Source organism: Gymnoscopelus microlampas (genome assembly GCF_963454915.1).
Source record: "Gymnoscopelus microlampas genome assembly, chromosome: 15".
In the NCBI taxonomy this organism is placed as follows: domain Eukaryota; kingdom Metazoa; phylum Chordata; class Actinopteri; order Myctophiformes; family Myctophidae; genus Gymnoscopelus; species Gymnoscopelus microlampas.
This window is the reverse complement of record NC_139952.1, coordinates 17289186-17300436: the sequence shown is the minus strand read 5'-3', so window position 1 is coordinate 17300436 and position 11251 is coordinate 17289186. Positions and strand designations below refer to the sequence as shown.

General features: G+C 42.1%; 1 protein-coding gene across 1 annotated transcript in view; it reads left to right on the top strand.

The window, feature by feature from the left end:
- Window positions 1-11251, top strand: part of LOC311062315 (focal adhesion kinase 1-like) — a gene marked incomplete at its 5' end in the record, with an annotated part of 91178 nt that continues 79927 nt past the window's right edge. Inside the window, one exon of the mRNA XM_084081244.1 lies at window positions 1-167. The remainder of the gene's footprint in view (window positions 168-11251) is intronic.

The window sequence follows — 11251 nt, the reverse complement described above, 5'->3', positions numbered from 1 at the left end:
GAGACTCTGAGAGAGACTCTGAGAGAGAGAGAGAGAGAGTAAAAGGGACATAAGGAAAAACGCACTCTTACTGCTGTTATACAACTGAAATAACGGATTATTTAATGACTAATAACATGTTCTCCCGCCGATAAAGTGAAGACAAACACCGGCTGAGACCAGTCAACGTGAGTGAGACTTGTTTTTTTTTGGACGTTTATTCTTTAGAGCTAAAACAAAATCAGTGAAGGCGGTGAAATGTTAACATTAAACATTCATTACAACATTCAGACGCTTCCTCACAACATATTGGTCCTTTCCTTTCATTGTATGTGGGGAAACGTCGTACAACAACATAATGGAGAGACCGAGAGTGTCTAGTTTTACTTTAGTGCATTGAGTGAGCTACTGTAGCCTAGCCACTGTCCCAGTGCCTCCTGCTCTGGTCGCCAGAGAATCACATGTATTGAATGCAGTGGTGGTAAAAGTACTCACAGCTTTTACTTATGTAAAAGTATCGATACTGCAATGTAGAAATATTGACTGTCACAAGGAAAAGTCCGGAATTCAGAATTTACTTTAGTAAAAGTACAACAGTATTTTGGTATAAGAATGTACTTAAAGCACCAAAAGTAGAAAGTACTCATTATGCAGAATGTCCCATTTCACAAGTTAAATATATATACAAATCATTTGAAAATAGCAGATCTACAAGCTTGTAGATCGGCTATTTTCAAATGGTCGAAATGCACATAGGGCTGAAGTGGGTAATGTATGTTTTGTAATAATAACCAAAATCTACAAAGTAAGTAGTAACTAAAGTTTTCAAATAATTGTAGTGGAGTAAAAAGTACAATATTTGCCTCTGAGATATAGTGGAGTAAAAGTACTGAAAATTGGAAATACTAATAAAAATACCTCAACATTGTACTTAAATACATTACTTGGTATTGAATGTAGTTATGGTCCACACAGTGACTGTTGTAACTCTTGACTGGATTAGCCTTCATTTGATCTCTTTGGTCTTTCTCAAACTGTGTTGTCTCGATTCTATAGCTACAGTGTTGCCTTGTTGTTGTTGTTTTTTTTGTTTTGTCTTTATTGTTTGTTAATTGTGAAGTTGACCCCCCCCCGGGACAACCAAATTCACTTACAGCCCCAAAACGAGTTTGAGAAAGCAGGTTGTAGACAGTCTTGACTAGACATTATCCTCTATTTGTTTACTTCTTTGTTGCGAAAGCTCCAGAACTACCTGACGTAACCATCATGTAGCCAGAAACCTTCCTACCTGTGTGTGTACAGAACCCACATTACCCTGTTGGTCTATTGTAGGACATGCAGGCCAGACATGGCTCAAAGAGGTGTTATACACATAGAGCTTTATGAAAGTGTTGGTGTACACTGTACGGCCTGCAAAGCAGCCAAATTCATCCCATCCACATCCTGTACTGAGAATGGCACACTGTGTAGGGTGCTGCAGAGATCAACATAGAGGCATTGTACAAAATAAATCCAATTCAGTTCAATGTGATTTGCCATGCAGAAAGGGCAACCACGTGAGAAAGATGGGATACACCTTGGCTTATACTACACTCTTACTGCAGCTAGAACACAGTTGGCTAATGGATCTCCCACTCTTCGTGTGTGTGTGTGTGTGTGTGTGTGTGTGTGTGTGTGTGTGTGTGTGTGTGTGTGTGTGTGTGTGTGTGTGTGTGTGTGTGTGTGTGTGTGTGTGTGTGTGTGTGTGTGTGTGTGTGTGTGTGTGTGTGTGTGTGTGTTGTGTGTGTGTGTGAACTGCTTTCCAGTCTGTGAGAGACTTATAGTAACACTTGACACTATGAGACTGTATCTATATCATGCTACATAACTATTCTATTCTATTCAGAACTCAGACACACTTTTTGAAATTGCTATTATTTATGTTGCCACTATGTAAAAAGCACAGGCATTGGTTCTGATTCTATTCTCTTTCTTTATTCAGACCAAAAACACAGAGAAGTGTTTGGTGCTAGAAGTCTACTGTCAGTAGATTACAGTGTATGCTGTGACTCATAATGGCTCTAAGTACTGCATGATAATAATCATTGCAGACACTCGCTGTATGTGTTGGTACTACTGTACGTGCACGTGTGTGAGTGTGTGAGTAGTGTTTCTGTGTGTGTCTTCCGAGGCATTTATTCTTCAAAAAGAAACTGTTCAGTTGGGAAGCCAGAATGTGTGATTTTTTTTTCCTGTTATTTCCAAGGTATGATACAGTAGGCTATACTACATAGATAGAGACCTTTTGTAACCTGTTCCCCTTATACTTGCAGCCAATGCAACATCTCTTGTTGTCTGTGATTGGCTACGTAGATCAGTTGTACTCTCTGTACATTTTCAGGCCCAAATTAATGTGTATTTAGCCACCCACATACCACCATTTGAAAATATTTTTGTGCCAAAGAAGACCCCGATAAGAGAAGATTTCAAAAATATCAGATCTACAAGCTTACAATGTGTCGCATCGTGGTATGTTGTGATCTTGTCTATTTTTGAATAGCTGAAAAATATAATAGGGCTTAAGTGTTTAAACTGCTGCTCAATTTGGTGGGGACCCCCTGGAACCCCCTCAAGGACCCGGGAGAACCAGTGTGCTAAGCCACACGGTCATCCAGCAAGTAATAGTTAAGTGGTGGAAGTTCTCATTATGTTGTTATCTCCGCTTTCAACCTGGCGTCCCTATTTTGGGCATGTCATTATAGATGAAAATGTTCAAAAATAAATGTAAGTAGCAAAAATAGCCGATCTACAAGCTCACACGATGTGACGCTTTGTGAGCTTGTAGATTGTCTGTTTTTGCTATTTGTCTTGCAAGAAAATTGTTAAATCAGGCATATATTTTTTATTATCGCAAAAATGAGAAATCTCATATAAAGTCACATATCTTGACTAGTACTGACTATAAGAAATGAGCTCTGTCTGAAGCATGAATCAGTCACACAGTGTGTACACTGTATGTGTGCAAAGGAAGCGATCTGTGTGTCCTGAATGTGTTTGCGTGTAGCGCACATATGTTCTATCTGAACATGTGTGCATATGATTGTCTTCTTTAAATTTTGCTTTTGTGCTTCGTCCTCCCACACATGTGGTTTCAGCTGTGAAGGAAGAGGTGTGTGTGTGTGTGTGTGTGTGTGTGTGTGTGTGTGTGTGTGTGTGTGTGTGTGTGTGTGTGTGTGTGTGTGTGTGTGTGTGTGTGTGTGTGTGTGTGTGTGTGTGTGTGTGTGTGTGTGTGTGTGTTGACAGGAAGGCTGGATGAAGGTCCATTCCATTTGCTTCTGGATTGGTTGCATAAGGATGTGGACCCCTGTGTGTGTGTGTGTGTGTACACACACACACACACACACACACACACACACACACACACACACACACACACACACACACACACACACACACACACACACACACACACACACACACACACACACACACACAGAGCTTTTACTGTACATCCTAAAACATGCTGTGTCCCTCAGGAGCTGAAAGGAAAACGCCTTCTTCCTCTTAGCGCCAACAACGCCACACAGAGCGTACTGTGAGTGTGTGTGTGTGTGTGTGTGTGTGTGTGTGTGTGTGTGTGTGTGTGTGTGAGAGAGAGACAGAACCTGTGTGTTTATGTTGTGTGGAGATAAAAGTTTGGCCGGTAGCAAATGTCTGTACTGTAATTTACACTCTCTCACTAACTGTTTTGAATGTTTGTGTTTGTGCAAGAATGTGTGTGTACTGTAGCTGCCTCCGCTATCATTGGCAGCCATCATATATGTTGGAGACCCCTGAGAACTACACTACTATGTTGTGTATAGTATGAAAACCTACGCCCCTGGGCCATGATTTTGTGAATGTACTCTGCTGCACCTTCAGTATTTGTGTCCTTGTACAGTACCGAACTCTTCTTAGACATAATATTTCATGTGAGTGATTGAGATTGATGCTATGGATAGAAAACATAACAATAAGACAATGCCCCAGATGGTGGGTAGAACGTGTGTGTGTGGGGGGTTTCGAGCTTGTAAATCTGCTACTTTTGATACTTGTGAGTGATGCTGTAGTATGATCAAGTAGGGCATTCATTCACGAAAAAAACACAAACATTTATAATATGGAGATAAGGGGTTTCTGCCCAACAGCATGCTGTCCGATATGCTTTCATGTCTCTGGAAACATTCAGGTGTGCTGTTGATGTGGTTTATGGCCCCTCAGGCTACCTCTGCTAAAATACCACCAAACCATAGAAGTCATTATACCTGGGCTGCAACAGTTAATGCAACTAATCGGTTTTAATATATCATTTTTGTCTTTGAATTTGTTTTTAAATAGCCAAGAAAATACCACATTTACAAGCTTGTACATCTGGTATTTTTTGCTATTTTTGTGTGACACTGTTACTGAACGGTTCCCTTTAACGATTCCTATACAGGGTTCCAAATGGGCCCTTACAGGTCTGTAACTCTGAGAGTGTACGAATGGAACCAAACCCGTAAGTTAAAAAGTTTGTATTGTAATTGTATAGCAGATATTGGTTCCTCAATGTTGGATCCGGTTCCTCCGGTTGCGGATCCCAACCCTACTTACAGTACAATATGATGACAGTCTTCACAGGTAGTTTACGGTCTGCGCCGGTGCCTGTGATGGCTTCTGATTTGTTGTGTGCCTGCGTGTGCATGTCCTGGTTCAATAAACGTCTGGATAAATGGTCGTTAATGTGCATGTTTGGAGATGGAGGAGGAGGTACAAGTCTAGCATGTATACTGTAGTCTGTGTGCTTGCTGCCTGTTGGATCTGAAAGTTGCTACAATGGTAGGAAATGACATCATTGCAATGACTCGTCTGTCCTCAGGGCTTACGCGCTTACACACACACACACACACACACACACACACACACACACACACACACACACACACACACACACACACACACACACACACACACACACTCTCACAGCTACAGTGTATGACACACAGATACACACAATGCACATCAAAGGAAAGGTCCACACAAGTAGGACGCATACAGTACTACACACACGCATACTCAGCAATACTAGCTACAGAACTTTATGCCTGGTTCATACTTGGTTGCATGCTGTTGTATCGCACCGGAAATTGCAGATCTACAAGCTCGTTGTGAGCTTGTAGATCTGCTGTTTTCAGTAGGCAGCCAAGTATAATTCAGGCTGAAGCTGGTGAAGGCTACATCCTTGGTGCAGAGTGTCAAGTCGGTGATGAATGGAACTGGAACACATACTGTATAGAGTCAAGGTTAGAGAGCTTCTACTGTACCTCATATCTCTACATGGTGGCCATGATCAAATGTTTAGACTGTAGTTTCAGGCTCTCTTTTCTCTCCTGCTGCATCAGACAATATGGACATGCGTCACAAGCTGGATTCGAACCCCAACCATTCCAGTGACTGGTGTGCAGCTTTATCAACAATCAAAACACTCCCAATATTATTGCTGTTATTACACCTGATAACTCTCTGCATGTTTGTAATGCAGAAGATAATACACAGTAAAAAAGCACAACTAGCGTTATATTAGTATATGAGTTGATACAGCAGAACACAGTGGTACATATTGTTAATGTAATCGCTTTTTAGCCGCTGCCAACGCCGCATACACTCTGGTTAGAGAACTGCTCTCTGTCTTTGCCTGTGTGTATGTGTGTGTGGTGTTCGAGAGGACAGCTTGGGTAATTACATAGCAGTGAGTCAGAGAGAAGGAAAGAAAGGAACAATTGTTGAGCTTTGTCATACTGAGATGCAGAGGGAGAGAGACATAGAGACTGGAGGAGGAGAGTGAGACGACTAATGTAATTCATTCATGCAGCGAGTAGAGAATAATGAGATGAGTTTTTAACCTGTGGACCAGCTACCCTGCCCTCTGTCATCTCTTCTCTCTTGGGAGAGAAGAGATGACAGAGGGCAGGGTAGGTACACTGGCTCTCAAATATACCAAAAATACTGCAGCAACACATTTGCTTACATTAGTTTACTTTATTAAACCAACCGTGTTGGAGAGATGTCAGGCTATTCTGATTTGGTCAGTGTCAGAGCGTAGGCCCAATGGGTTCTATATAACTAACTTCTGTAACTTCTGAGTCAGTATGACATTTTTCCCATGGTCCCTGGAATAAAACCCCCCAAATGTCAAAAGGATGTGGTTCAGACAGGTAGGTACTTGAACTGTTTGAGCCACCAATGAATGCGCCTGGCATGTGAAATGAATGACTGTGGTTGATTGTCTCCGCCAGGCCGAAGGCCGTGATGTTTTGCCCCCTGTCCGTCCGTCCGTCTGTGTGTCTGTCTGTGAACATCTAATCTCAGGCACGGTTGGTCCCGATCTACGTGAACTATGCACACACACTCCCTGGATGGCAGAGCAGAACCTCTGCCCCTTTTCAGATTGGCCTGTTATAGCGCCACCAGGAGGCTGATTTTTGCAAAAAGAAAATTTGATATTACTCCTACAGATTTTGTCGAAACATCACGCAAATCAGTACACAGTATCTCTACAGTCATTTGAGCAAGACGGATCTGTAAGATTTTTTTCATATTCCATCCTGATTGGCTAAGATATGCATCGAAAGTTGCCTCAAATCACAGATTGCCTGTTTTAGCGCCACCAGGAGGCCGATGCTTTCCGAACATTGCTGGCCCACAATAACCTACCTGACCTGCCGGAGACCTGTGCTCCAAGGAGCACTTTTTCTAGTTGATAATGTGACTGACTGATCAGATGTGTGAATGGTTGACCAGATGTTTCATCAAGCAAGGAGTAAAACTGTTTCTGAATCTGCACAGCATCGCAGCACCTTGTTTAGTTGGCTGTCTGAAATGCTGAATGCACTAGATTTGCTCTGATTAATTGTGCAGGCCACGGCTTGTGCTGCTTTGACCAGAGTCGTGCTCAAACTGCTGACTGGGCCGTTGATACGTGTGTTCAGTGCAAACCTCCGTCAGACCAGTGCACAGTGAACTGAAAACACACTTCACTTTAGGTCAAGTATTGCACTTTGTTTCCCAAACAGTGGGTCGGGACCCATTTGTGGGTCACAAATCCATTTTCGTGAGTCACAAGAAAATTGATTTTGTGGGTAAATCCCTTTTATTTATTGTTTCCGAAATGTTGTCATTAATTATTATTATTTAAAAAAGATTTTCTAACAAATTCACACATTTTCAGAAATGTCCTAAATTAGAAAACAAATATAAGAAGTTGTAGTTGTGAGCTTGTAGATCTGCTTTTTTCACTAGTTTGGGTCCCAGGCAAGCATCTGATTTCTCTTTTGGGTCTTCAGCTAAAACGTTTGGGAACCAATGAAGTATTAAAATACAATTTTAAGAGCAGTTTGAACTACAACATAGGTACATTTTCAATATCAGGCAGGTACATAATGATGTTTTCAAGTGAACTGGGAATTCATGTATCATTTTGAATTCATGTATCATTTTAAGTGTGCTCTATTACAGTCAAACTGTCAGGCTATTCACCTGATCACACATCTTTCAATACAATGGCTCATTCGTTCATTCATTCATTCATTTGTTTGTTCGTTTGTTCACAATTTGGACAAGCAAGACACTTGCTCTGTGTGTGTGTGTGTGTGTGTGTGTGTGTGTGTGCGTGTGCGTGTGTGTGTGTGTGTAAACCATCTGAAGGTGTACCAGAGGCATCGCCGAGCGAGCTTAGGTGAGCGAGTCACCGTGCCGAGCGTTGCAAAGTCACCTTCAGCTGACTCAGCGCTGTCCGAGTTATGTCCCGATAGGGACCGAATCGTAAATCATCCTCCCCCTAGTCTCGGTACCTCCGAGACCTCATTTATTTTTGGGGGGTGAAGTCGAAGAAAACAAGCACTCCTTTTTCAATATGACTGGTTTTCCAATCATGCTGTAACACACACACACACACACACACACACACACACACACACACACACACACACACACACACACACACACACACACACACACACACACACACACACACACACACACACACACACACACACACACACACAGTGTAGAGATCATGGGGTCTTTGCGCATGGAGAGTAAGCGAGAGAGGGATATTAGTAGGAGGAAAACACCTGGATACAGGCCATAAGCATGACATCACACACACACACACATACACACACACACACACACACACACACACACACACACACACACACACACACACACACACACACACACACACACACACACACACACACACACACACACACACACACACACACACACACACACACACACACACACACACACACACACACACACTAGTGTGTCTGGTAGTGAGTGTCTGATTAGTCATCATCAGAATGGTTTCAGTAACAACGGGTCATTCAACAATGGATAGGTCAGTGAACTAGTCTCTGCCTGTCTGTCTGCCAGCCTCATTGTGTTTCTGTCTGTGTCAGACTGTCCATCAATCCCATTTTGTCCTGTCTGTTCGTTTATGCGTCTGTCTGATTGTTTGTGTGTATCTCTGTCTGTTTTTCCTCCCCCCTTCTCCCTGTGTCTCTTTCTTTCTCTCCCTCTCTCTCTGTCTCTTCTCTTACTGTGACCTTTGTCGCTGTCTGTTCCACTGTTGTCGCTCCAGTTCTAAATTAACTTTAATGAACTATTGAGTAACTGCTGAGACACTCCAAACCTTTGACTAGCGTTGAGTTTGACACCATGGCTATGTTATGGCTGAACATTATGCTGGCATCGTCGCAGCAATGTGAAAATCTTTGAACATGAATGTCTTTAGATGTGCTGTACCCAGGGTCCTATGTGCCTTTAGAAACCCTACTTGACACCTGCCAATATTTCCTAATGCTGAAAACAAAACAAAAAATTAAAATTATTTTTAACTATGTTACCACAAAATTGACTGAAATAAACTAAAAACAAAAAATAAACTAAAAAATCTCCTTGAGTGAACACACACAAGCAGTGTGTCCTAAAGACTGTTCAAGCTGGTGGCAGCAGCTGAGATTTGTGAAGACAACTCTGTTGATTCTCAGTTACTTACTGTAGGAGGGAAGCAGCCCAAGAAAGTCATGTGAGAAAGCTTTCAGTTGATGTTTGCGGTGTTGAAGGGACGTGAAGGGAGGTAAATGAACTCAGGTAGCCCCTCTGGCCAGTTCTTGTTTATCAACTTTCAACCTGGTGTCACTATTTGGTACATGCCTAATGGGCAAAAATGTTCTTTGCATTGCAGATCTACGACATGTTACAATGCAATGCGTTGGGAGCTTGTAGACTATTTTTGCTACGCGACACCATCGTACGACGAAGTATAAAACGGGGCTTAAGCGGTATTAGTCATTGATGTGCTTCTTCCCCAGTGTTACAGTCTTACCTCTAGAGGGCGCTAATAACACACCACCTGATCGGGCATGGATAGTAGAGGGACAGACTAGGAGAGAGGAAAAGAGGGATAGAGAGAGAGATCAAGATGAAGCTGATGGACCGGCCTTGTAAATCGGAGGGAGTGTTTTTGGTGTGTGTGTATGTCTGTCAAATCTTGTCCCACTAATCCAGTGGCCCGATTAATCTGCTTTCCTACTCAGCACCTCTGGTCTATCTGTCTGTCAGTCTGTCTGTGCATGTGTATCTGTGTGTGAATGGTATTCTGTTCATCTCTGAGTATCCGCCATTGCTCATTCACAGACTTTGTGTCAAGTGTGTGACAGACTCATCCAGTTCTTTCTTCTGGGGGATATTTCATACTCATCGTTGCTAGCTCAATCCTAACCAAATCATATCAGGGGCCCACAGCACAAATCAACATAGACTAGACAACAGTACCGAGAATGAGTTTGGGAAGAGACGCCATGAGTCAAAAGACATACATTGTCCACGCTGAATGGGAAGAGAATAATCTTTTCATCATGTAGAATGGAAAATGTATTTGTCTCATCTGGAAACGACTGCGCAGCGATGGCGAAGAAAGGGAACTTGGAACGACACTTTCTGACAAACCACAAATCATTTGACAAGTCTTTTCCAGCCAATGTGAACTGAGAAAAAGACAAGGAACTGAAATCTCAACCATATGTACGTACATATGTACCTTAGATGAAACCGGATCAAGTGCTGTCATTAGTAGCCTATTTTATTGTTTCAGAATGTAGTTTATTATTAAACTATTGACTTATTCTATGTTATTTTTGCTCTCTACACCCAGTCAGACCAAAATGGTTTAAACTTAGATTTAAAGATATCTTGTGTGCAAGTGGAAATATTGGCCTCTATACATGCACTAGAGGGAATATTTCTTCTTCCTCTAGTGCTAGGGCAGCACTAGAGGGAAATAGCCATGGGGTGACAGTCATCAACATCATTAGGTCATTCTCCCCCGGGGAGCATAAAGGTGCACATAAAATATAATGGCAATCCATTCAGTTGTTTTTGAGATACCTTGTTTGGGAGGAAGACGGATGACGGGGGATACAGGGACGTCATGACATGAGTAGATGTTGAAACCCGGACGAACACACACTATCTGGTCGAGTCACCACCAGGGTTCTGGTTGGCCATTTCTTTGACCTTAAAGGAGGAGTTCACCCAAAAAATGACTTATTTTCTATCAATTGCACACCCTATGAAGCCTTGAATCCATGGATTCTTTTTTGTTTTTGTCGCATTCCTAAGCTAATAATTTGATTCCTGTCTCCTACCGGCTAATGTATCCGGTAGGAGACACAAAGTAGATTATTTGTGTCTCCTACCGGAAATACACACGGTCATCAAATTATTGTCTTAGGAATGCCACAAAAACAAAAATAAATCCATGAAATCAAGGCTTCATGGGGTGTGTAATTGATAGAAAATAAGTCATTTTTTGGGTGAACTCCTCCTTTAATAGCTTGTGTACTTTTACGTACCAAATATTTATTGAACATGACAAAGTCAGTGTCTTGCTAAGATAGTGAAAATGACAAAAACCTGACTTCAAAGTTAAATGAACACTGAGGATTTTACTGTGTGTACTTTATGGATGGCATTGATGAGTTGAGAAGGATGGGGGAGGACTGGTGTGAGGATAGCATTTCTCTTTAAAGGTGAGGAGTGACTTAAGAGCTCTATTCTAGCAAAGGAACAGAAAAGCCTCAGGCAACACGCACACACATATACTGTACACTCATACCCCACACAGGCACAATTGAGTACACACACACACACACACTCACTCACACACATGCACACGCACACTTGAACGTATGATCCATTCTTCCTA